General features: G+C 49.2%; 1 protein-coding gene across 2 annotated transcripts in view; it reads right to left on the bottom strand.

The window, feature by feature from the left end:
• Positions 1-21892, bottom strand: part of EYA3 (EYA transcriptional coactivator and phosphatase 3) — a gene marked incomplete in the record, with an annotated part of 181106 nt that extends 159214 nt beyond the window's left edge. The window contains 1 exon segment of one of the 2 annotated variants that reach the window (XM_073616250.1): positions 21739-21892. 2 annotated transcript variants of the gene reach the window in all.
• Between the last annotated feature and the right edge of the window lie 1611 nt (positions 21893-23503).

Genomic DNA, 23503 nt, shown 5'->3' with positions numbered 1-23503 from the left:
GGCTCTTGAAAACAGAGTTACCGGTAAGTGTTTTTCTCCAGTCATCTGTCCAGGATAGCACAGGAGAGGATCAACAAGGGGAGGGGGGGATGGGGGAACTATTTCCTAAAGCACGTTTCTCCCAAACTCCTGCTCTTGCACCGAGAGAAGTGAGGGTGAGTCGGTTTATGATTGGGCATATAATTGTGCCACATCCAATGTTTACAAGAAATGAAACAAGATCCCCTGATGCCAGACTTTTAAGGCACAAAGTGGTAAAAAGGTATATTCTAATCTGAAAAGTATTCATTGAAATATGAAAAATACACAACATTTAATAAAAGAACATGTTTAACCACTTCGCGCCCGTAGGGCATCCTGGGACATCCTCGACTTTGCGGGGCTATATCTGAATGATGCCAGACAGACATCATTCAGATATCGGCTTTTTCCGCCGGCGATTCCCTACACCATAAGAACGATCATAGCGGCTGTTCCGCCACTTGATCGTTCTTACGTGCGGCGGGAGGGGACGCCCCCCTCCCCTCCCTCCGGTGCTTGTACCGACTCACCGCTTCCATCGGTGAGTCGGACACAGGATCCGCCAGCCCCGGATGGTCGCCGGAGTCTCTATGATTGTTCGGAGGCCGGGCGCGATGTTATGACGTCACGCCCGGCCTCTGCATTCAAGAATACGGTGCCGCTTCGGCTGGGAAGCGGTTATTTTTTTTTTTTTTTTTAAATTTTAGGCTTCCCAGCCTAGAGGTGAGATGTGGGGTCTTAGTGACCCCACATCTCACTGTAAAAAGGACCGATCATGCCTATTCCTATTACAAGGGATGTTTACATTCCTTGTAATAGGAATAAAAGTAATCAAATTTTTTTTTTTTTTAAATGTCAAACTAAAAAAATAAAAGTCAAATTAACAATAAAAAATAAATAAATAAATAAAAATTAAAGTGTCCCTGTCCCCGTGTGCTCGCACGCAGAAGCGAACACATACGTAAGTCCCGCCCACATATGAAACCGGTGTTCAAACCACACATGTGAGGTATCGCCACGAACGTTAGAGCGAGAGAAATAATTCTAGCCCTAGACCTCCTCTGAAACTCTAAACATGTAACCAGTAAAAAATTTTAAAGCGTCGCCTATGGGGATTTTTAAGTACCAAAGTTTGGCGCCATTCCACGAGTGTGTGCAGTTTTGCAGTGTGACATGTTAGGTATCTATTTACTCGGCATAACTTCATAACTTCATCTTTCACAATATGCAAAAAAATTGGGCTAACTTTAATGTTTTGGGGTTTTTTTAAGCATGAAATACCGCGCGAAATAAAAAGTTGCAATGACCGCCATTGTATTCTCTAGGGTCTTTGCTAAAAAAAAAAAAAAAAAAAAAAAATAATATATATATATATATATATATATAAATAATGTTTGGGGGTTCTATGTAATTTTCTAGCAAAAAAATTATGAATTTTACCTGTAGGACAGAAATGTCAGAATTGGCCTGGGCACGAAGTGGTTAAAGTAAACATTCCAGTGTTGTCATACAAATCAGAATACATATAAACGAACTAATGTTTCTTGTACCCAACACGTTTCGGAGTGGAAATGTAATCCTCCTTCTTCAGGGGTATAGTTTAAACAAGAAAAAAAGTATTCTACATTAAAATAGAGAAAATGATAGCATAAATATACAAATATATAACATATTGTACATCCAAATATAAAGTGTCAGGCAGGATTCATGGAGGGATAATAAAGGGGAGGGCACTTACATGGAAATGACAATTGTTTCCAATTAAAAACAGAGGTGCCAAGAGAAGTTGTTTGCAAATTGCTTGAGCCAAAAAATTCAATATGCAGGCATACCTAAAGAACAGGGAAATGCCTGGCCTGTATGTGCTGGTCCAGCTCCCCACAACGCCAATTCAGAGGAGGGGAAGCCAGAGGACCCACTGGGGCCGGAAAGCAGGAAAAGACCCTGAAAGCACGAAACAGATTGAGGATTGTAAGGTATTAAATAATGTAAAAGTTTCCTTTAAACAGTTTTTTTTTTTTAAATCTCAAAGTAGCGATTGACCCTCCCGTAGCTGGAGATTCTCCCCCAGCTTGAACTGCGGTGGATATACAAACTTAAAGTGACACAATTTCTGGGTTTAAACGAAGCCATCTGCTTCAAACCGTTTCTTGAGGGGTTCTCCTCAGGAGGAATGGTGCTTTAATGGCTCTCATACCTCCATCCCCTTGGATGTGGTATTTGCATGCACCTATGGTTCTATACTCTGATCCCTATATAAATTCATACAAATTTTCATAATTTATTTCTCCTCTTTTTCTATATATAATAGAGTTTTTTTTCTATGTTCTACTATTTGTCATATGGTCTAAATTATGTCAAAAGATCTTTTCGTTTTGCTGTTTGGCTTATTTTTGCACCAACGTATGTATTGTTTGAATATGTCTTTTGTCCCTTATGCTTGATTCCCACTTGTATTTTTATTTTTACCATCGCCCTCTGCTGTCATGTTCACCTCCTTCCCCCCTCCCTCTGGTGGGTGGGTGTGCTGGGGGGCCGCACGGCACATAAAGCCGCCCAGGTATTCTCTGCCTGTGTACTATTGACACTATTTGGGGGGCCTGGGACGCTATTCTCCCGGGGTCCCGGCCTACATCTTGCTCCTCCAGCGGACATGCGCAATCTGCTGTTGGAGCATTGCGTGTGGGTGGGCGGTGTCGGCGTTTCCCCGTTCCGGCGCACGCTACTAAGCAGGCGCTGTGGACGGGGATGCGCGCGCACAGCTCAGGGGGACGTCCTGGGATCGAGCCACGTCCTCTCTCCCTACCTCCTCTCCAGCTAGATCAGCTGTGTCCCATATGGCTGGGTGCGGGGGGGGAGGAGGGAGGGGGGAGTTCTCTGCATATTAAGGCTGCTCTCTCTGGCATCCAGTTCAGTCCTGGGCTGGGTGCTGGAGCGAACGGTCACATTATCTTTACAGGTATGTTTTTGGCTGGCCTGTCTACTCTACTATTTTCCTGCATTATGTCTGTTGGATCCCTGACTTCCCATACACCACATTTTGTTCATTGACTCCCTCACATTTTTCACTCTCCAACATTTTTCATTTTTTTCTAATCTCATATTCATTTTTATTTTCATCATTATTATTTTTATTTTATTTTATTATTTTTTATCCTGATCCATTTCCATCATTTTTACTCTCTCAGCTGTGGCATTCGCAGACAGCCTCTCCTCTCGTTTCGTTTTTCTCACCACACAAATAGCAACGCAGCCAAGTGATTTCCACGCACCACTGTGCAGGTATTTTTTTGTTAACAATTTATATACAGTATTTTAGAACCAAGCTATTTTTTATAATGGGGTATTACATAACTAATATACTTCATTGCATGTTTATCTTTGAAAGCTTTGCACCCTACGGGAGGGTCAATCGCTACTTTGAGATTTTTTTGAAAAAACTGTGTAAAGAAAACTTTTACATTATTTAATACCTTACACTCATCAATCTATATCGTGCTTTCAGGGTCTTTTCCTGCTTTCCGGCACCAGTGGGTCCTCTGGCTTCCCCTCCTCCGGGTTGGCATTGTGTGGGCGTAGGGGAGCTGGACCAGCACATACGGGCCAGGCATTTCCCTGCTCTTGAGGTATGCCTGCATATTGAATTTTTTGGATCAAGCAATTTGGAAACAACTTCTCTTGGCACCTCTATTTTTTTAATTGGAAACAATTGTCATTTCCAGTCTATGTAAATGCCCTCCCCTTTATTATCCCGCCATGAATCCTGCCTGACACTTTATATTTGGATGTACAATATGTTATATATTTACGCTATCATTTTCTCTATTTTAATGTAGAATACTGATTTTCTTGTTTAAACTATACCCCTGAAGAAGGATTACATTCTCATTCCAAAAAGCGTTGGGTACAAGAAACATTAGCTCGTTATATGTATTCTGATTTGTATGACAACACTGGAATGTTTACTTTAAACATTTTTTTATTAAATGTTGTATTTTTCATATTTCAATAAATACTCTTCATATTAGAATATACCTTTTTACCACTTTGTGCCTTAAAAGTCCGCCATCAGGGGATCTTGTTTCATTTCTTGCACTGAGAGAAGGTCCAACCTGTAATTTTATTAAAGTCGAGTAGCTTGACCAGGTTGCTGCTCGACAGATCTGCTCTGGTGTGGCCCCAGCTTGCTCTGCCCATGAAGCTGTCAGGAAGATTCTGCCAGTAATCGGCGTCCCAGGCTCATTGGTGCGCGACCGCGGGCTATTTAAACCTGTCACACTCAGTCCCCGCTGTCTGCTCTACAGCGTTCTGTGTGCCAAAACCTGATCTGAGACTACCTGTTACTTGACCCAGCCATCTGTTTTGACCATCCAGCTATCTGCCTGCATCTGACCCCCGGCTTGCTTAGACCATTCTCCTGTTTGATCCCTGGTACCTTGCTGTCCGCCTGATATCGATCACTGACCTGTCTGACGATCCTTCGGTGTGATCCCTGATACCTGTCTACCTGCCTGCTGTTGTTCCTGGTTCCAGTCCAGCATTCCAGTCTCCAGCCTGCTACCTACTGTTGTTCCTGGTTCCAGTCAGCGTTCCAGTATCCAGCCTGCTACCTGCTGTTCCTGGTTCCAGTCCAGCGTTCCAGCTTCCAGCCTGCTTACCTGCTGTTGTTCCTGGCTCCAGTCAGCGTTCCAGTCTCCAGCCTGCTACCTGCTGTTGTTCTTGGTTCCAGTCAGCGTTCCAGCTTCCAGCCTACCTGCTGTTCCTAGTTCCAGTCCAGCACTCCAGTCTTCTGCCTGCTTACCCGCTGTTGTTCCTGGCAACAGTTAGCGTTCCAGTCTCCAGCCTTCTCTTCAGTTCCAGGTTCCTGGGTCCTAACTACTCCTGGACTTCTGGGTGGACTGTTGATCCTGCCAGGCACCCATACCACTCCTCACTCCTATGTCCTCTGTCCCCATTCCAGAGGGCCGTGAGTGGGAGCCTCAGGGGAGGTCTCTCTCTGCACTTCGGGCTCAAAACCTACCAGGTACGTGACACTGACAGTGCCCACATAGCGTGAGCCATAGTGGGGGGGGGGCATACATTAAGACTTTGTAAGATTTCACGATCGCCTGCTAAATCCAGTGGGCGACCGTATTCTTTGAGGCTTGCAACCTTACCGTGTTACTGGAATTTAAAATTAATAGGGCATTCATTTTCCTAATTCCACTGGTTACCTCTAGATACAAGCCCTCACATCCAAAATGGTGGAACTTCAAAAAGACACCTTCGGCAAAAACCAGGGATCAGTGCATATCACCAATCTATCCTCAAAGATTTGCAGGTATGGCTCTTTAATAGAACTAGCAGCTCACTAATGCACCTGGCTGTAGAGATGGCCACCAGAAAGGCCGCTTTGAGAGTAAGCCACTTCAATGATCGCTTAATCCATCCCTGCAACATGACCAACAGGTTCCATTTGGACAAAACCCTGAAAGGCACAGGCCTAACCCTGGACAACCCCTTAAAGAACCTACTAACCAGTGGATCTGTTGCCAAGGGTTGCTCCAAAAAAAAAAAACTCATAAGGCTGCCACTTGTACCTTTAGCGTAATAATGGCTAAAACTCGTTCCGCTCCATCCTTTAAAAACTCCAAGATGTCCGAAATAGCCATTGACACCTTCTTTGTGTCTAGCCAACCAAAAGGTTTTACAGAACTTAAAATAAATGGCCTGTGTAACTTTCTTTCAACTAGATAGGATCGTGCTCTCGACCCTATCCGAAAGCCTGTTAGACTTCAGGATGCTTTCCTCAGATACCAGGGGGCCAGTGTTAAATTTTGAATTTTCGGAAAACATACTGTGCCTTGGGATAGTAAATCCTTCCCCTGCGGAAACATTAGGGGAGATCCCTTCGATAGGCAAAGCAGAGTAGAAAACCAAACTCTGTTTAGTCAATATAGTACTACTAGAATCGAGGTATTCTCCTGGGTAAAGTTTCTTAAGACCAGGGGAATGAGCTTGAAAAGGGGGGAAAGGCATAAACACAGACAGAACGCCCAAGTTAGAGCCAAGGCATCCACCCCTTTGGCCAACTTATTCCTTTACCAATGAAAAATATGTTGGAACGGTGGTATTTGACTTGTTGACAAAAAGTTTACCTGAGGAAGGCCCCATTTCTTTGCAAACAGCTAAAAGACCTCCCGATTCAGAGACCATTCAGACTCGTGAACCTGATGGTGACGCACAGTCTGCCTGACCACTGTCCACCCCTCTGAAGTGAACTGCTGAAATTGACCACAGGTTGATCTCGGCCCAAGCAAAAATCACGCTTGCCAAGCGTATTAGGGATGGACAATGTGTCCCTCCGTTTGTTCAGGTAGGAAACAGCCACCACACTGCTCGAAAGGATCTGGATGTGGTGACCTATTACCTCTTTGGCAAATGCTCTTAGGGCTTCCCAAATAGCCTTTAATTCTCTCCAATTGGTGGACCTTTAAGATTCCTCCTTGGGCCTCTTTGGACTCCCAGTGAGCCCCCTGTCCCCAGGCATTTGCTCTGTTTGTAATTCGCACCAACACTGGGAAGGACCAGAGAAGACCTTGAGAATGGTGAAATGAGGAAATCCTAAGGAACCTCTTGGCTCTTTGGGATAAAACAGGTCTTGTTCAAGGCTTGTTGGCTTCCGTCCCAAGTTTTTAGCATGTCGGCCTGGAGACATCTGAAATGGGCCCTTGCCCAGAGCACTGCCGGGATTGTCAGAGCCAGCAGGCCTAACCCTGTCATGGCTGTTCTGATGGAAAGTGGAAGGTTGCTCTGAAGGCAAGCAGCCATTTCCACTACCTTCCTCCTCTTTTCCTCCTCAGGGTACACTTTCTACATTGTGGAATTCACCCTGTATCCCAAGTAGTGCAGATCTGCAGAAGGGGATTGGATTTTTCTCTGTTTATGAGCCACCCCAGGTCTTCTAGGAAAGGAACTGCCATCTGCAAATCCCTTTGTAGCTGGTCATACTGGGGGCAAAGAATAAAAGGTCATCCAAGTACAGGACAATCGAGATTCCTTTAAACTTCAACGGGGCTAGCGCCTTTGCCCGGACTTTCGTAAAAATCCTGGAGGATGAGGACAGGCCGAATGGCCAGGCTGGGAACTGAAGGTGGCGAACATTCTTCCCCCACCTGATTGGGACCCTTAAGAACTTTTGTGTATCCTCAAATATAGGGACATGTAAGTTTGCGTCCCTTAGAGCGAAAGAGTGTTGTGAACATCATTTCCATCTGAAACTTCTTGTAAACCACCCCTTTGTTTAAGGGTTTTAAGTTAAGGCTCAGGCGGAACTTGCCTGACGGTTTTCAGACAACAAAGATGTGTGGATAAAACCCTTGAGTTATCTCCTACGGTGGGACAGGGACAAGCACCAGCTGGTCTATCAACTCGCCTGAGACAAGAGGGTTGAAGCCTTCTGAAGGTCCCTGGGAGGGGAGGTTACAAAGGTTCTCAAGGGCATGCTGCCGCTGAACTGTAACCAATAATCATCCTCGATGAACCTCAGGACTAAAAAATTTTGGGTAATCTTTTTCCACTGCGGAAAGTCCCAGTCTCCTTCCCACTGGAGCCAAGTCATTTGGGGTTTTTTTTGTTTTTTTTTTAGGAAAGGAAAAAAAAAGCATACCTCCTTTTTGCTTCCCCTTTCCTCACAGTTTCCTTGAAAGCTGGCTCTTTGGAAGCCCGTGAATGTGCCCTTTGAGAGCGAAACTAAAACAGTTGTTTTTGATCGGGAAGGATTTATTTATTTTCCTTTATCAGCTGTTCAGTCCAAAATTTTTTCAAATCTGCACTAAGCAAAAAAAGCTGAGTTAGACTTAACCGTAACTTATTTTCTGAGAGTCTTTCAGGACAGCCATGAGACCTAAGGCTCCTCCTACCAGGACAGGAAACACGTTAACCCCCACCAGATAATAGGGTGGTCCTCCAGGCCCCATGTCAGTATTCTCAAGAACCGTAGGACGTTCCTGTAAAACATGCATAATACACATAACTTCAAGACAAAACCGGGTATGAATCAGGCTGTCCTGGAAGACTCAGAAAAAGTTACCAGTAAGTCTAACTCAGCTTTTCTCTAAGCGTCTTCCAGGACAGCTATGAGACGATGAGCCAGAACTTACCAGTCTAAGGAGAGACAACTGCCTGAAGGACCTTACAACCAAACACTTGCTCCTGAGCAGATAGGAGATCCAGGCGATAATGTTTAAAGAAGGTAGAAAAACTGGACCATGTGGCAGCCCTGCAAAATTTGTTCGGATGAGGCTCCAGGCCCCTCAGCCCAAGACGCAGACAAGGCTCTTGTGGAGTGCGCAGTGACAAGAGGCGGAGGAACTTCCCTAATTTTGCAACTTTCAGAAATAGCTTGCTTTATCCATCCAGCCAAGGTGGCTTTAGATCTTTCCCTTGTGTGCTCCTGAAAAGAGGAAAAACAAGGCGTCTGTTTTTCTAAAGATCTTGGTGACCTCAAGGTAGATAAGAAGAATTCTTTTCACGTCTAAAAAACTAAATTTTCTTTCTTGGTCGCCCTTTGGCAAACTACAAAAGGTTGGCAGTATAATGTCCTGGGAACTGTGGAATGTACTGTCCACTTTAGGCAGAAATCCTGGATCAGTTTTCAAAACAAGCCGATCCTCAAAAATTGTGAGGAAAGGCTCCCTCACTGAAAGGGCCTGTAACTCACTTACCCTACGAGCTGAGGTAATTGGCACAAGAAAAAATGTTTTTAAAAAGGTAAGTAACTTAATGGAAATATCCTCTAGGGGCTCAAAAGGGAATTCTACCAGAGTTTGAAGCACCAGGGACAGGTCCCAGGTTGGAAAACTTCTAACCACTACTGGCCTGGACCTAGAAATTGATTTGAAGAATCTAGCTATAGTGGGATTTATCAAGAGAGAAAATTGGGGAAAAACACCGATAGCTGCCGCCTGTACCTTTAAAGTACTAACTGAAAGACCTTTGTCGACGCCCTCTTGAAAAAAATTCCAAAACTGAAGGAACATCATGAATTAATCTTTGATTTTCAGATAACCATGAGTTAAATTTCTTCCAGACCTTGGAATATATGGCTCTAGTGACTGGTTTTCTGCAATTTACCAGGGTCGACTACTTTGTCAGAGAACCCCTGGGCGCTTAGTATCTTTTCTTCAGATACCAGGCCTTCAAGCTTAAGGAAACCACCTCTGGGTGCGACATTGGACCCTGCAATAATAAGTCTCCTCTCTTCGGAAGACTCAGTGGAGGCTCTGAGACCAGAGTCTGTAACAGGTAAAACCATGGCCTCTTGGGCCAAAAAGGGGCTATTAGGATAAGATCTGTTTCTTCTAGAAGAAAGTTCCGGAGGACTTACGGAATTAGCCTGATCGGAGGGAAGGCGCAAGAGGCCGAATGGCCACAGATTTGCCAGAGCATTGATTCCCCAATGATTGATCTGTTTCGTTCAGAGAAAAGAACTTGTGTTTTGTGATTGTTCCGATCTGCGAACAGTTCCGCTTCAGGACATCCCCATCCGTTGGTAACACCTGCAAAGATTTCAGGATGAAGGGACAAATTCTCTCGACATACTCGGTAGCGGCTGAGATAATCTGCCAGTTTTGTGTCCCCTTCAGATGCACTGCTGTAACTGAGGCTAGATTCCCTTCTGCCCATGATAAAATCTTCTGGGCGATAGATTGAAGTATCCAACTCCTCCTACCTCCCTGTTTATTGAGGTACACAACAGTAGTGATCTTGTTGGATATAATCTGGAGATTGTGACCCCTGATTTCTATCTGAAATGCCTGCAAGGCTCTCTGAACCGCTAGAAGCTCTCTCTGATTCGATGAAGCTCTTGCTTCCCTTGAGGACCATTCTCCCTGTGCCATTGTGTTGCTGAGATGGGCTCCCCATCCCCAGGAACTCGCATCCTTTGTGATCCTCTGGGATATAGGAATGGACCACGGTAGACCTCTTGTTAGGTGCAGGTGCGTCCTCTACCACCACAAGCTTCTTTTTACCCTGGAGGGTAATAAGACCCTTGATTCCAAAGAACTTGCGTCTCCGTCCCAGTTTCTTAGTAGAAACAGCTGTAATGAAATCTTGCCCATGGCACTGCGGGAAAGCAAGAGGTCATCAGACCCATTGCTCTTGAAACCTCTCTCAGCAAGACCAACTGATTGGCCTGTAAGGCTGACATTGTTTGCATCATTCTTGAGACCTTCTCCTGCAGAAGAAAAACTTTGGTCTACTGAGCAAAATTCGTACCCCAGATATGTCACTTTCTGGGACGGAATTAAGGAAGACTTCTCTTTATTAACCAGCCTAGCGATTGAAGGAAGTCCTGTACAGTCTGGAGATCCACTAATAACTTTTGGTATGACTTCGCCACCACTAGGAGGTCGTCCAAGTAAGGGATAATAGTTAATCGCTTTTATCCTTAGCGCCTCCCCCAACACCTTTGTAAAAATGCGTGGGGCTGAGGACAGACCGAAGGGGAGGGCTTGAAATTGAAAGTGCCAAATCTCTGTTCCCATCTTGACCGCTAGTCTCAAGAATCTTTGGAAGGCTGGATGAATAGGGATGTGCAGATAGGCATCCCTCAAATTCAAAGTAGTCATGAAGCAGTTTGGGTAAAGCAGGTTTTTGATTGAGAACACCGTCTCCATACAAAAGCGCTTGTACCTGATCGAACGGTTTAGAGACCGGAGGTTCAGGATAACCCGATATTTTCCTGACGGCTTTCTGATGACAAATATATGGGAATAAAATCCCTTGCTCTGATCCAACCGGGGAACGGGAATCAGGACCTTTTGATCTATCAAGTCTCCAATTTGAAGACCCAGGGCCCTGGCTTTTACCCGATCGTGGGGAGGGAAGGCGACTAATAATCACTCTGGTGGCTGGCAAGAAAATTCCAGCCTGTAGACATTGGGAACCAGGTCCAGGATGAATGGACTTGAGGTGACTGCTGGGAGAAAAGCCCTCAATCTTCCTCCCACTGGGAGACACGAGTCACTGTGGCTTGGCGGGTTGTTGAGGGTTAAACAAGACTCCCCTCTACCTCTGCCCTTGTACCCTGTTTTTTGGGCCTATTGTCCCTTTCTCTAGGACCTTGCTGCCTACTTTGGCCTCGAAAAAAAAAAAAAAGGTTCTGGCTAGAACACCTGCAAAGTGTTCCTGAGCCTTTAAATGGTCTCTCAGTCTGGTTCAGTAGGAATCACAATCATGGGAAAGACTGCTGACCTAACAGTCGTGCAGAAAACCATCATTGACACCCTCCATAAGGAGGAAAAGTGTGGAAGAAAAAGATGCACAAGCAGCAGGGATGACCGCAGCCTGGAGAGGATTGTCAGGAAAAGGCCATTCAAAAGTGTTGGGGACTTTCACAAGCAGTGGACCGAGGCTGGAGTCAGTGCATCAAGAGCCACCACACACAGACGGATTCTGGACATGGGCTTCAAATGTCATATTCCTCTTGTCAAGCCACTCCTGAACAGCAAACATCAGAAGCGTCTTACCTGGGCTGAAGAAAAAACAGACCTGGTCTGTTGCTCAGTGGTCCAAAGTCCTCTTTTCTGATGAGAGCGAATTTTGCATCTCATTTGGAAACCAAGGACCCAGAGTATGGAGGAAAAATGGAGAGGCACACACTGCAAGATGCTTGAAGTCCACTGTGAAGTTTCCAGTCAGTGTTGATTTGGGGAGCCATGTCTTCTGCTGGTGTTGGTCCACTGTGCTTCATTAAGTCCAGGGTCAACACAGCGGTCTACCGGGAGATTTTGGAGCACTTCATGCTTCCTTCCGCAGACGAGCTTAATGGGGATGCTGACTTCATTTTCCAGCAGGACTTGGCACCTGCCCACACTGCCAAAAGCACCAAAACCTGGTTCAACGACCGTGGGATTACTGTGCTTGATTGGCCAGCAAACTCGCCTGACCTAAACCCCATAGAGAATCTATGTGGCATTGCCAAGAGAAAGAGGATACATGAGACCGAACAATTGCGAAGAGCTGAAGGCCGCTATTGAAGCATCCTGGTCTTCCATAACACCTCAGCAGTGCCACAGGCTGATAGCTTCCATGCCACGGCGCATTGAGGCAGTAATTGCTGCAAAAGGGGCCCAAACCAAGTACTGAGTACCGTACATATGCATGCTTATACTTTTCAGAGGTCCAATATTGTTCTATGTACAATCCTTGTTTTATTGATTGCATGCAATATTCTAATTTTCTGAGATTGTGGATTTGGGGTTTTCATGAGCTGTATGCCATAATCCTCACAATTATGACGAATCACGGCTTGAACTATTGCTTTCCATGTAATTAGTCTATCTCATATTAGTTTCACCTTTTAAGTTGCATTAGTGAAATAAATGAACTTTTGCATGATATTCTAATTTTTCGAGTATCACCTGTACTTCTAAATTTCTAGCTGGAGTCCCAGGCTCTGTGAAGGAGGATATCTCCTCTTTTATCCATCGGATCCCTAAACGCGCCCATATCGTCAAACACTAGGTCTGAATTTTTTGAAACTTTTGAAAGAGGTGCATCTCGCCGTCTAACTTAGGACTTTTGTTCCATTGCTGCGCTGTGTCCTCTTCAAATGGAAACCTTTTTAGGTTACCGGAAAAGAAAGGCTTTCTCTCTGGATTTTCCCATTCCAGCTTGATAGTATCAAGAAGGGAACTATGCACGGGAAAACCCTAGCCTTTTTCTTATGAAAACCTTTGTACATAAGGTCATGTTTAGACAATTGTACCTTCTCCTCTTCTATATCAAGTGTCGTATAGATAGCCTTCAATAAGTCATCTACATCTTCCAATGATAACTTATACATCGAGCCCCTTGCGGATTCTCTATCCCTGGGCCCTGTATCTGACCCGGATTCTTCCAGAGAAGACTGGGCAGATCCGGCTTCAGCCTCGGAGTCTTCACTCTCCGCACTCTGCTGTGGAGCGCTAGGAGTGGCTGACGTCCTAACTGGAGATGGACCCTCTGAGGGGACTTGAATCTTGTCAATTAGAGTTTTAAACGAGCTACACCTAAACGTAAGCTCATCTCTAAGGCCCCTTTCACACTGGGGCGGTGGGGGCGTCGGCGGTACAACAGCGCTATTTTTAGCGCTGCTGTACCGTCGTTCTTGCAGCGGTATTCGGCCGCTAGCAGGGTGGTTTTAACCCCCGCTGGCGGCCGAAAAAGGGTTAAAATCCCTCGTACAGCGCGGCTATAGCCGCAGTATTGCCGCGGTATAGCCGCGCTGTCCCATTGATTTCAATGGGCAGGAGCGGTGAAGGAGCGGTGAATACACCGCTCCTTCACCGCTCCAAAAAAGCGGTTTGCAGGACTTTTTTCACTGCCCTGCCAGTGCACCGCTTCAGTGTGAAAGCCCTCGGGCTTTCACACTGAACAAACAGCGGAGGCTGTTTTGCAGGCGGTATTTTTAGCGCCTGCAAACCGCCCCAGTGTGAAAGGGGTCTAACAGAAGTCAGCATTTTCTGACAGGAGACTACCAGGTCATCCTTAACTAGGCTGTCTATACAGGTGCGGCAAACTGCTTTGCTCCATGAGGAGCTCAATTTGTTTCCGCAAACCGCACATTTCCTTTTTGGTGGCTGCGCTTGGGCCTTGTCCTGAGTCTTGGCCAGCAAGAGAACAAGTGACCCCAATAAATTTTATGCCACATACGCTCCATAACACCCAGTGCAGGAAGAAAGAAAAAATGTGCCCCCTTCACCTACTGGTTACAAGGGGGAGAACACTCACAGGATGTGCAAGTAAAATACACAAAAAGAAGAGAGGGCGCACCGACTTAGAGCATTACCACTGGTAGCGTTTATTAAAAGTAAAATAACAAGTAATATACTCACAAAAGAGCTTAAAATACAGGCATGGACATAGACTGCAGGTATGCAGTAGCAAACACCAGGATGAAGTGGGACCGGACATCAAGTAGATGCGGCAACGGCTAACGCGTTTCGGGGGCGAGCCCCTTTCCTCAGAGCCTAAGCGGGTGGTAGCTGCTCACAGGTAAGAGCTCCTCTATATATGTGTGCATACATGTAACCAAGCCTCCCAATGATCACCAGCACCAGCCCACCATGACCACTCCCACTTCCCAAAAACAAAAACAAAACCCTCCCAGCTGAAAAGACCCTCTCTGGTGTCACCATGTCTTCATGGTAACACCATGGTACTCTCACATCCAAGAAAAAGCGTGCATATTAATCAATCTTAGTTAATCAATCTGTATTTTAAGCTCTTTTGTGAGTATATTACTTGTTATTTTACTTTTAATAAACGCTACCAGTGGTAATGCGCTAGGTCGGTGCGCCCTCTCTTCTTTTTGTTTTCTCTTTGTAGTTTTTGAATGCCCAACATTCTGAAGAGGGCTGCAAGACGCCAGATACCACTAAAGCCTACTGGCCTTATCACACACTGAATATCTAGACACTTGAGCGCAGGAGAGAGATTTTCTCTTTTGGTTACAAGTAAAATACACTTCAAGTTTACCTGTGAGGTGTTGGTGTTAGGGCCTGCTTCTGCTGCCTGTGCAGGTATCACAGAGGAATCCATCCCGTCGTCCCTGTAGTGAGCCGCAGCCTCAGCCGGGTTTTACTTTTTTTTTTTTTTTTTTTTAAACACCAGCCTCCCAGCATCCCTGTTTGCGCCATTTTAGAAACATGAACTAGCATCTCCAGTGTCCGCTGATGACGTCACACGCCCCCGAAGTGACCCCACTGGCTACCTCCTGTGGGCCAGCTTGGAACGCATAAGTTCTGCCCCTTCACGCGTGCGGCTTCCTCTCTTCCCCTGCACACTTCAGCCACGCTGTTTAACAGGCAGAGAACAGCCAACTGCTGCCATCGGCTCACGGACCGGAGCTCCAGCGTGCACCGCAGTGCTGGCATTCCCCATGCACTGAGAAGCAGGGACAGCAACCACAAGCCTACTCCCCTGGTAGATGTGCCGCTTCGGGACCTAAGAGGAAGGTAGGAATACTACCTAAAACACCACAGGAGACCTAGGGGAACCAGTTCCAGTAAACATGTTAACCCCGAGGAAACGCTAATACTGACATGGGGGGGGCCTGGAGGACCGCCATTTTATCTGGTGGGGGTTAACGTGTTTCCTGTCCTGGTATGAGGAGCTCTAGGTCTCATGGCTGTCCTGGAAGACGCTTAAAAAAAAATCTCCTTCAAAAGGGATGCCGCAAAGCCTCACCTTGGAGGCTGAGTCACCTGATTAAGATTTCAACCAAACATCCATTCGCGAAGAGTTCACCAACTCTGCTGCTTTAGCCGAGAGTTTTATTGGACTCAACTGAGGCATCTGCCTTATACCCTGCAGCTTTCTGCAACATAGGGAGCTGTATTCCAAAACATTGAATTACAGGCAAGTCATAATTTTATCTTATTTTTACAGTACACAGGATGAATAGTCATAGACCCTGCGACGTCCCGAAGCAATGAATGAGAAGGGAGGCAGGAGCTGTGGGGGGTGGCAAGAGATTTGTGCACTACACCTGTTTTGTCACTGGTGGACTGGAACATGAGCCCTCTGTTCTCCCAGGTGTTACTTGTGCCACTGTTTCCATAGCTCCCAACTGTCCCTGATTTCGAGGGACTGTCCCTCTTCCCCCTCATTGGTCCCTCATTTTGGTATGATCCATATAGTTGTATATAAAATGCACTTTTTATCTTTCTAAAAGGGTTTCCCAGTGCTAAACCATTCATCCAATTTCTAAATTGTTACATTTGTACATTTTAAAAGCCAGTATAAAGGAATAGTAGTGGTAAAAAAAAAAAAAAAAAGTCCTTGAGGATTTAATTAACCTTTTTTTGTTAATTCTCCTTTAAGGGGGTGTGGTAGGGGGCGTATCCTATGCCTATATACTTTTGTTAGTAGGTGTCCCTCATTCCCATCTCAAAATGTTGGGAGGTATGCTGTTTCTGCTTCCCTAATGGCAAAATGTATATTGTTTCTATAAAGATATAATATTTTTTAAAAAAAGAAGAAAATATATATATTACAACATTCTCCTCTTCTACAGCAGACTGGGATTCCACATTAATTTACTGCAATTATGAAAGCCTGCATGCTCAAAATGGGGGAAGATGTCATGAAAAGTGGCGTGCATTACATTTTTCTCTGTGTGTGCATTTAAATGTTTTGTTTTATTTGTTATTGCACTTTAAAAACAAGTGTTATGTAGAAATTCTTCCAATTCTGGAACTAGTTACAAATGGATGGTGCCAAGATTTACTTTTGATAATTTCAGCTACCTGAGTTAATACATAGCCTATTTCACCTAATTCCTTTTAACCAAGCAATAACCAGAGGGATTTATGTAAGTGTCTGCCGAGGATAACACCGGACAATCTGTGACTAGGCAACCAAAACGTTTCCAGAGTAACCCACGCAAAGATTAACCTCCCCTTAATAACAATTTAAAAAGTGAGCTTGTCTTCTCAGTAAAGGGCAATAATTAGAAATGGATTTAAGGGAACCAACAGACTAGTTGTTATCTCTCAGAGAAGAGGCTTCCATCTAGCACTGAAGGCTGTTAAAGTAGCTTTAAACGCAAAAACAAAAATGTTATATATTGCAGCTTACCAATTCTTAGATGTGGGAGCTGCATTTAAGGCTTTTTGTTCAGTTTTACTTGGTGATCTGGCCAGTAAGTCTGTTACTTTACCAGACCAGCTGTCCAGCAAAAGTGGAAGGTAGAGTGTTGAGACACCGTTTTAATTATTGGTACAATTTAACCTTTTAAATATTTATTACAATTCTTTATTTTTTTATCAGCCCTGTTGGGGGGCTTTGGTGAGATATCAGGGGTCTTAACAGACCCCTGATATCTCCCTTTTGGAGACACAGAAAGGGACTGGGGACAGAGATTCGCTAGTCCCTTTCTCAGCGGCCTTAGCTGCACTGGAGATGAATGGACAGGAGACAGAGGCTCCTCTCCATTCATGAACTGAAGTATCATAAACACAGTTTACGATGCTCAGTCATGAATGGACATTTGGAATAGGAAGGAGCTGACAGATTTACTGGCTCCTTCCTCCGCTCTCCATCCTGAAAGATCAACACAGAGGGGGACAGGAGCGGAGTATACCGAGGGGGGGGACGGGACGGGAGCGGAGCATACCGAGGGGGGGGGGGGGGGGGGGAACGGGAGCGGAGCATACCGAGGGGGGGGGGGGGGACGGGACGGGAGCGGAGCATACCGAGGGGGGGGGGGGGACGGGACGGGAGCGGAGCATACCGAGGGGGGGGGGGGACGGGACGGGAGCGGAGCATACCGAGGGGGGGGGGACGGGACGGGAGCGGAGCATACCGAGGGGGGGAACGGGACGGGAGCGGAGCATACAGAGGGGGGGAACGGGACGGGAGCGGAGCATACAGAGGGGGGGAACGGGACGGGAGCGGAGCATACAGAGGGGGGGAACGGGACGGGAGCGGAGCATACAGAGGGGGGGAACGGGACGGGAGCGGAGCATACAGAGGGGGGGAACGGGACGGGAGCGGAGCATACAGAGGGGGGGAACGGGACGGGAGCGGAGCATACAGAGGGGGGGAACGGGACGGGAGCGGAGCATACAGAGGGGGGGGCGGGACGGGAGCGGAGCATACAGAGGGGGGGGCGGGACGGGAGCGGAGCATACAGAGGGGAGGGGGGGACGGGAGCGGAGCATACAGAGGGGGGGGCGGGACGGGAGCGGAGCATACAGAGGGGGGGGCGGGACGGGAGCGGAGCATACAGAGGGGGGGGCGGGACGGGAGCGGAGCATACAGAGGGGGGGGCGGGACGGGAGCGGAGCATACAGAGGGGGGGGCGGGACGGGAGCGGAGCATACAGAGGGGGGGGCGGGACGGGAGCGGAGCATACAGAGGGGGGGGCGGGACGGGAGCGGAGCATACAGAGGGGGGGGCGGGACGGGAGCGGAGCATACAGAGGGGGGGGCGGGACGGGAGCGGAGCATACAGAGGGGGGGGCGGGACGGGAGCGGAGCATACAGAGGGGGGGGCGGGACGGGAGCGGAGCATACAGAGGGGGGGGCGGGACGGGAGCGGAGCATACAGAGGGGGGGGGCGGGACGGGAGCGGAGCATACAGAGGGGGGGGCGGGACGGGAGCGGAGCATACAGAGGGGGGGGCGGGACGGGAGCGGAGCATACAGAGGGGGGGGCGGGACGGGAGCGGAGCATACAGAGGGGGGGGCGGGACGGGAGCGGAGCATACAGAGGGGGGGGCGGGACGGGAGCGGAGCATACAGAGGGGGGGGCGGGACGGGAGCGGAGCATACAGAGGGGGGGGCGGGACGGGAGCGGAGCATACAGAGGGGGGGGCGGGACGGGAGCGGAGCATACAGAGGGGGGGGCGGGACGGGAGCGGAGCATACAGAGGGGGGGGCGGGACGGGAGCGGAGCATACAGAGGGGGGGGCGGGACGGGAGCGGAGCATACAGAGGGGGGGGCGGGACGGGAGCGGAGCATACAGAGGGGGGGGCGGGACGGGAGCGGAGCATACAGAGGGGGGGGCGGGACGGGAGCGGAGCATACAGAGGGGGGGGCGGGACGGGAGCGGAGCATACAGAGGGGGGGGCGGGACGGGAGCGGAGCATACAGGGGGGGGGCGGGACGGGAGCGGAGCATACAGAGGGGGGGCGGGACGGGAGCGGAGCATACAGAGGGGGGGGCGGGACGGGAGCGGAGCATACAGAGGGGGGGGCGGGACGGGAGCGGAGCATACAGAGGGGGGGGCGGGACGGGAGCGGAGCATACAGAGGGGGGGGCGGGACGGGAGCGGAGCATACAGAGGGGGGGGCGGGACGGGAGCGGAGCATACAGAGGGGGGGGGCGGGACGGGAGCGGAGCATACAGGGGGGGGGCGGGACGGGAGCGGAGCATACAGAGGGGGGGGCGGGACGGGAGCGGAGCATACAGGGGGGGGACGGGACGGGAGCGGAGCATACAGAGGGGGACGGGACGGGAGCGGAGCATACAGAGGGGGACGGGACGGGAGCGGAGCATACAGAGGGGGACGGGACGGGAGCGGAGCATACAGAGGGGGACGGGACGGGAGCGGAGCATACAGAGGGGGACGGGACGGGAGCGGAGCATACAGAGGGGGACGGGACGGGAGCGGAGCATACAGAGGGGGACGGGACGGGAGTGGAGCATACAGAGGGGGACGGGACGGGAGCGGAGCATACAGAGGGGGACGGGAGCGGAGCATACAGAGGGGGACGGGAGCGGAGCATACAGAGGGGGACGGGAGCGGAGTATACAGAGGGGGACGGGACGGGAGCGGAGTATACAGAGGGGGACGGGACGGGAGCGGAGTATACAGAGGGGGACGGGACGGGAGCGGAGTATACAGAGGGGGACGGGAGCGGAGTATACAGAGGGGGACGGGACGGGAGCGGAGTATACAGAGGGGGACGGGACGGGAGCGGAGTATACAGAGGGGGACGGGACAGGAGCGGAGTATACAGAGGGGGACGGGACAGGAGCGGAGTATACAGAGGGGGACGGGACAGGAGCGGAGTATACAGAGGGGGACGGGACAGGAGCGGAGTATACAGAGGGGGACGGGACAGGAGCGGAGTATACAGAGGGGGACGGGACAGGAGCGGAGTATACAGAGGGGGACAGGAGCGGAGTATACAGAGGGGGACAGGAGCGGAGTATACAGAGGGAGACGGGACAGGAGCGGAGTATACAGAGGGGGACGGGACAGGAGCGGAGTATACAGAGGGGGACGGGACAGGAACGGAGTATACAGGGGGGGGGACAGGAGCGGAGTATACAGGGGGGGGACAGGAGCGGAGTATACAGGGGGGGGACAGGAGCGGAGTATACAGAGGGGGGGGACAGGAGCGGAGTATACAGAGGGGGGGGACAGGAGCGGAGTATACAGAGGGGGGGGACAGGAGCGGAGTATACAGAGGGGGGGACAGGAGCGGAGTATACAGAGGGGGGGACAGGAGCGGAGTATACAGAGGGGGGGGACAGGAGCGGAGTATACAGAGGGGGGGACAGGAGCGGAGTATACAGAGGGGGGGGACAGGAGCGGAGTATACAGAGGGGGGGACAGGAGCGGAGTATACAGAGGGGGGGGACAGGAGCGGAGTATACAGAGGGGGGGGACAGGAGCGGAGTATACAGAGGACACGGAGGAGGACTGGAGGAGTATACAGGGACAGTCAGGGGGTGATCGGGCTAAGGGGGAAATTGGGGTTTGCTTGAATGAGATATATCAGGGCTCAAAATTTCAAGTTCTGAGCTACTAGCCAGGCCTCAAGGGTTACTCGCCACCAGTTGCCCCTAAACACGCCCTCATAAATTCTCATGAAATGGCACTTAAATGTTTTATGCAGAATTAAGTTACAAAAATATATATTAACAACTTTATCCGTGCCCAACAATGCAGCCTGCCCGTGTCTGCCAGTGCAGCCTGCGCCCACCAATGCTGCCTACCTGTGCATAGGAAGAGAGGAGGAGAGTCACCGCCCGGATGATCAGAGCGCGGGGAACATAACAGCTTTCATTTCAATAGCTGTGTGCTCCCCGCTGTCAAATACAGCCCCTCCCCCTTGTCCGGGGAACTTTGACAGATCACCCGTCTCAGGATTGGACGGGTGATCTGTCTATCAAAGTGCCCGGACAAAGAGGAGGGGCTGTATGTGACGGCAGAGAGCACACAGCTATTGAAATGAAAGCTGTTCTGGCGGCGGCTCTTCTCATCCAATCGCTGGGAGAACGGCTTCCATATAATCCGCCTGCCGGCTGTGCTCCGCTCCCCCCCCCCCCCCCCGGCAGCCATAGCTCGCCAGCCCTCAAAGTCCACTCGCAAAATGCGATACATGTTACATTCTAAATATGGGTGTAACTTGTAACATGTTCAAGAGGTGAACCTATACTCTAAAGTGGTTGTAAACACCTATTGATTAATTGTACCTATAGGTACTGTAAATATCTCCTAAACGTGCACCGTTTAAGAGATATTCAATGTATATGAAGCTGATGACATAATCAGTGCATGCGCTCTGAAGGAACAGCCACCCATGCCATTCCTTCAAAGCCCTGTGCCATGACTGGCGCGCAAGCATGGGAGTGACGCCACACGGCTCTGGTCAATCACACAGCCGGACTCCAAGGACCCGGAAAGAAGACGGGTGAAGATGGATGCGGCCTCCAGGTTAGTTTGAAGGTACGTTTCATATAATGTACTAGTATGTGATGCATACTAGCACATTATGCCTTTACTTTGCAGGTCAGAAAAAAAATAAAAACACCAAGCAGTTTACTTCCTGGAAGGGTGTATTATTTACAAGTAAACATGTTCATCCTTTAAATCTCAGAATAACTATTGTTACCAAAGAATGCACTTAGCACTGAAGCAGTTACCATAATAACAATACACAATGCTTCAGAGACCACACAAAGATGTTCTTTTCAAACTAATCTTCTACTCTTGCAGCACTGGAAATCAATGGCATTGTATTCGGTTCGCTGAAATCTCACAGAGCCAAATGATAAAAGACAAGGACAGTGTGAGTGGTCAGGGCCTCTGCCATTTGTGCTGTAAGGCCCTGTGCAGTGTGTGTGGGGGGTGTGTGTGGGTGAGAAGGAGGCGGAGCACCCACATCAAACAAACCCAGCCATATGCAGACACGAACATATACACCTCTCTCGCCGCTTCCCTCCACTTTACCTGCTTCCCGAGGCAGGGCGGGAGAACAATCCCGGTCACCCTGACTCAACGCTACGACTCCTCAAACTGGCTCCACTGCTTCCCACAGGTAACTACCTCAAAGGTACTTCCGCCAGGAACGTCAGCCCCCAGCGTCGTGACGTTAAGCGGCGTAAAGCCGTGGCCAGTGAGATGTCGGAGCTACTGGCTAGGAGCTTCTGGTTGGTTGAGTGGTTCATGCTGGCTTGTCGGCGCCAAGCGCAACCCAGTGACTGAGTGCCAGGCTGGCGTGCCAGCAGTGTGTACCAGGGCTGCATTGTGTTGTGAGCTAGACGAGGGGCTTTACTACAGTGGCAAAAGGGGTTTTACGGTTCATTTACTGCACACATGTACTGCGAAGCAGGCAAATACCGAAATGTGAACTGGAAGCGACTTATGTTTATCGAATACTTTGTTGTTGTCGCACATAGCTTACTGTATAACTATAACTACCTTTTATTTTCTGTTTGGACAGAGGGAGAGGAATTGGAACACCTGTCAGTTTTTTTTCTCTATCTGTGATCGTTAGGGAGATTCACCCTCCCTGTTCTGGAACTTCTTTTGGGTCACAGGGGTTCTGTTTGCGCAATTTTACAGCGATCCGTCAGGCGAAAATCGTGCCACGATCGGGATGTCATTGGAAGTGACAGGGATCGCAAGGGAGTAGTGCGATTTGCCGACATTTAGAATCGTGACGATTCTGCCCGCGATCTGGGACGCCTAGATGTGAACGGAGCTTTAAAGCAGAGTTCCACCCAAAAAGCGTAACTTCCGCTCATTTGTCTCCTCCCCCCGTAATGCTTCACTACCGGGCTCCCTTAGCGGCAATGGCGGCGGCAGCACCCGACAGCCGATGGAAACCTATGCCAACATCGCTGGACTCCAGGACAGGTAAGTGTCCCATTAACCTCTTCAGATCCGGGCTATTGCCAAATGACGGCAACAGCGCGGATCTACATTACCGGGACAACGTCTATTGACGTCGTCCCCTTTCCTCGTTCCCAGCGCGCTCTCATGAGCGCACCTCAGATAAAGCCTGTGTTGGCCGTGTCCTTTGGACACAGCCAATCACAGATCGCTGTAAACGGCCAATCACAGCGGCCGTTTACAGCGCGATCACCGTGGCCAATGAGAGATGATCTGAAATGTAAACAATTGAGATCATCTCTCATTGCCGGCTCTCTCTCCTCACACAGAGCGCGTGAGGAGATAGAGAGACTCTGTGAGTACATTTTTGACAGTATAAAAGAGAAAGTGTGCCCAACAGTGACAGCTATCTAGTGCCATCTGTGCGCATCAGTGCCCACTTGTGCCAACAGTGCATCATCTGTGCCACCTCATCAGTGCCCAACTGTGTCGCCTCATCTGTGTCGCCTCATCAGTGCCCATCTGTGCCACTTCAACAGTGCCCATCTGTGCCACCTCAACAGTGCACATCTGTACCAATCATTGCCCATCTGTGCTGCCTCATCAGTGCCCATCTGTGCTGCTATATCAGTGCCCATCTGTGCTGCCTCATCAGTGCCCATCTGTGCCACCTCATCAGTGCCCATCTGTGCCGCCTCACCAGTGCCACATCAGTGCATATCTGTGCTGCCTCATTAGTGCAAATCTGTGCAATCAATCAGTGCACATCTGTGCTGCTTCCTCAGCGCCCATCTGTGCAACCTCATCAGTGCCCATCTGTGCTCCCTCATCAGTGCCCATCTGTGCGATCAGTGCCCATCTGTGCCGCCTCATCAGTGCA

The sequence above is a fragment of the Aquarana catesbeiana genome, linkage group LG02 (genome assembly GCF_042186555.1).
Source record: "Aquarana catesbeiana isolate 2022-GZ linkage group LG02, ASM4218655v1, whole genome shotgun sequence".
NCBI lineage: Eukaryota > Metazoa > Chordata > Amphibia > Anura > Ranidae > Aquarana > Aquarana catesbeiana.
Note: the sequence above shows the minus strand (reverse complement) of the source record. Positions and strands in the feature narration are given on the sequence as shown.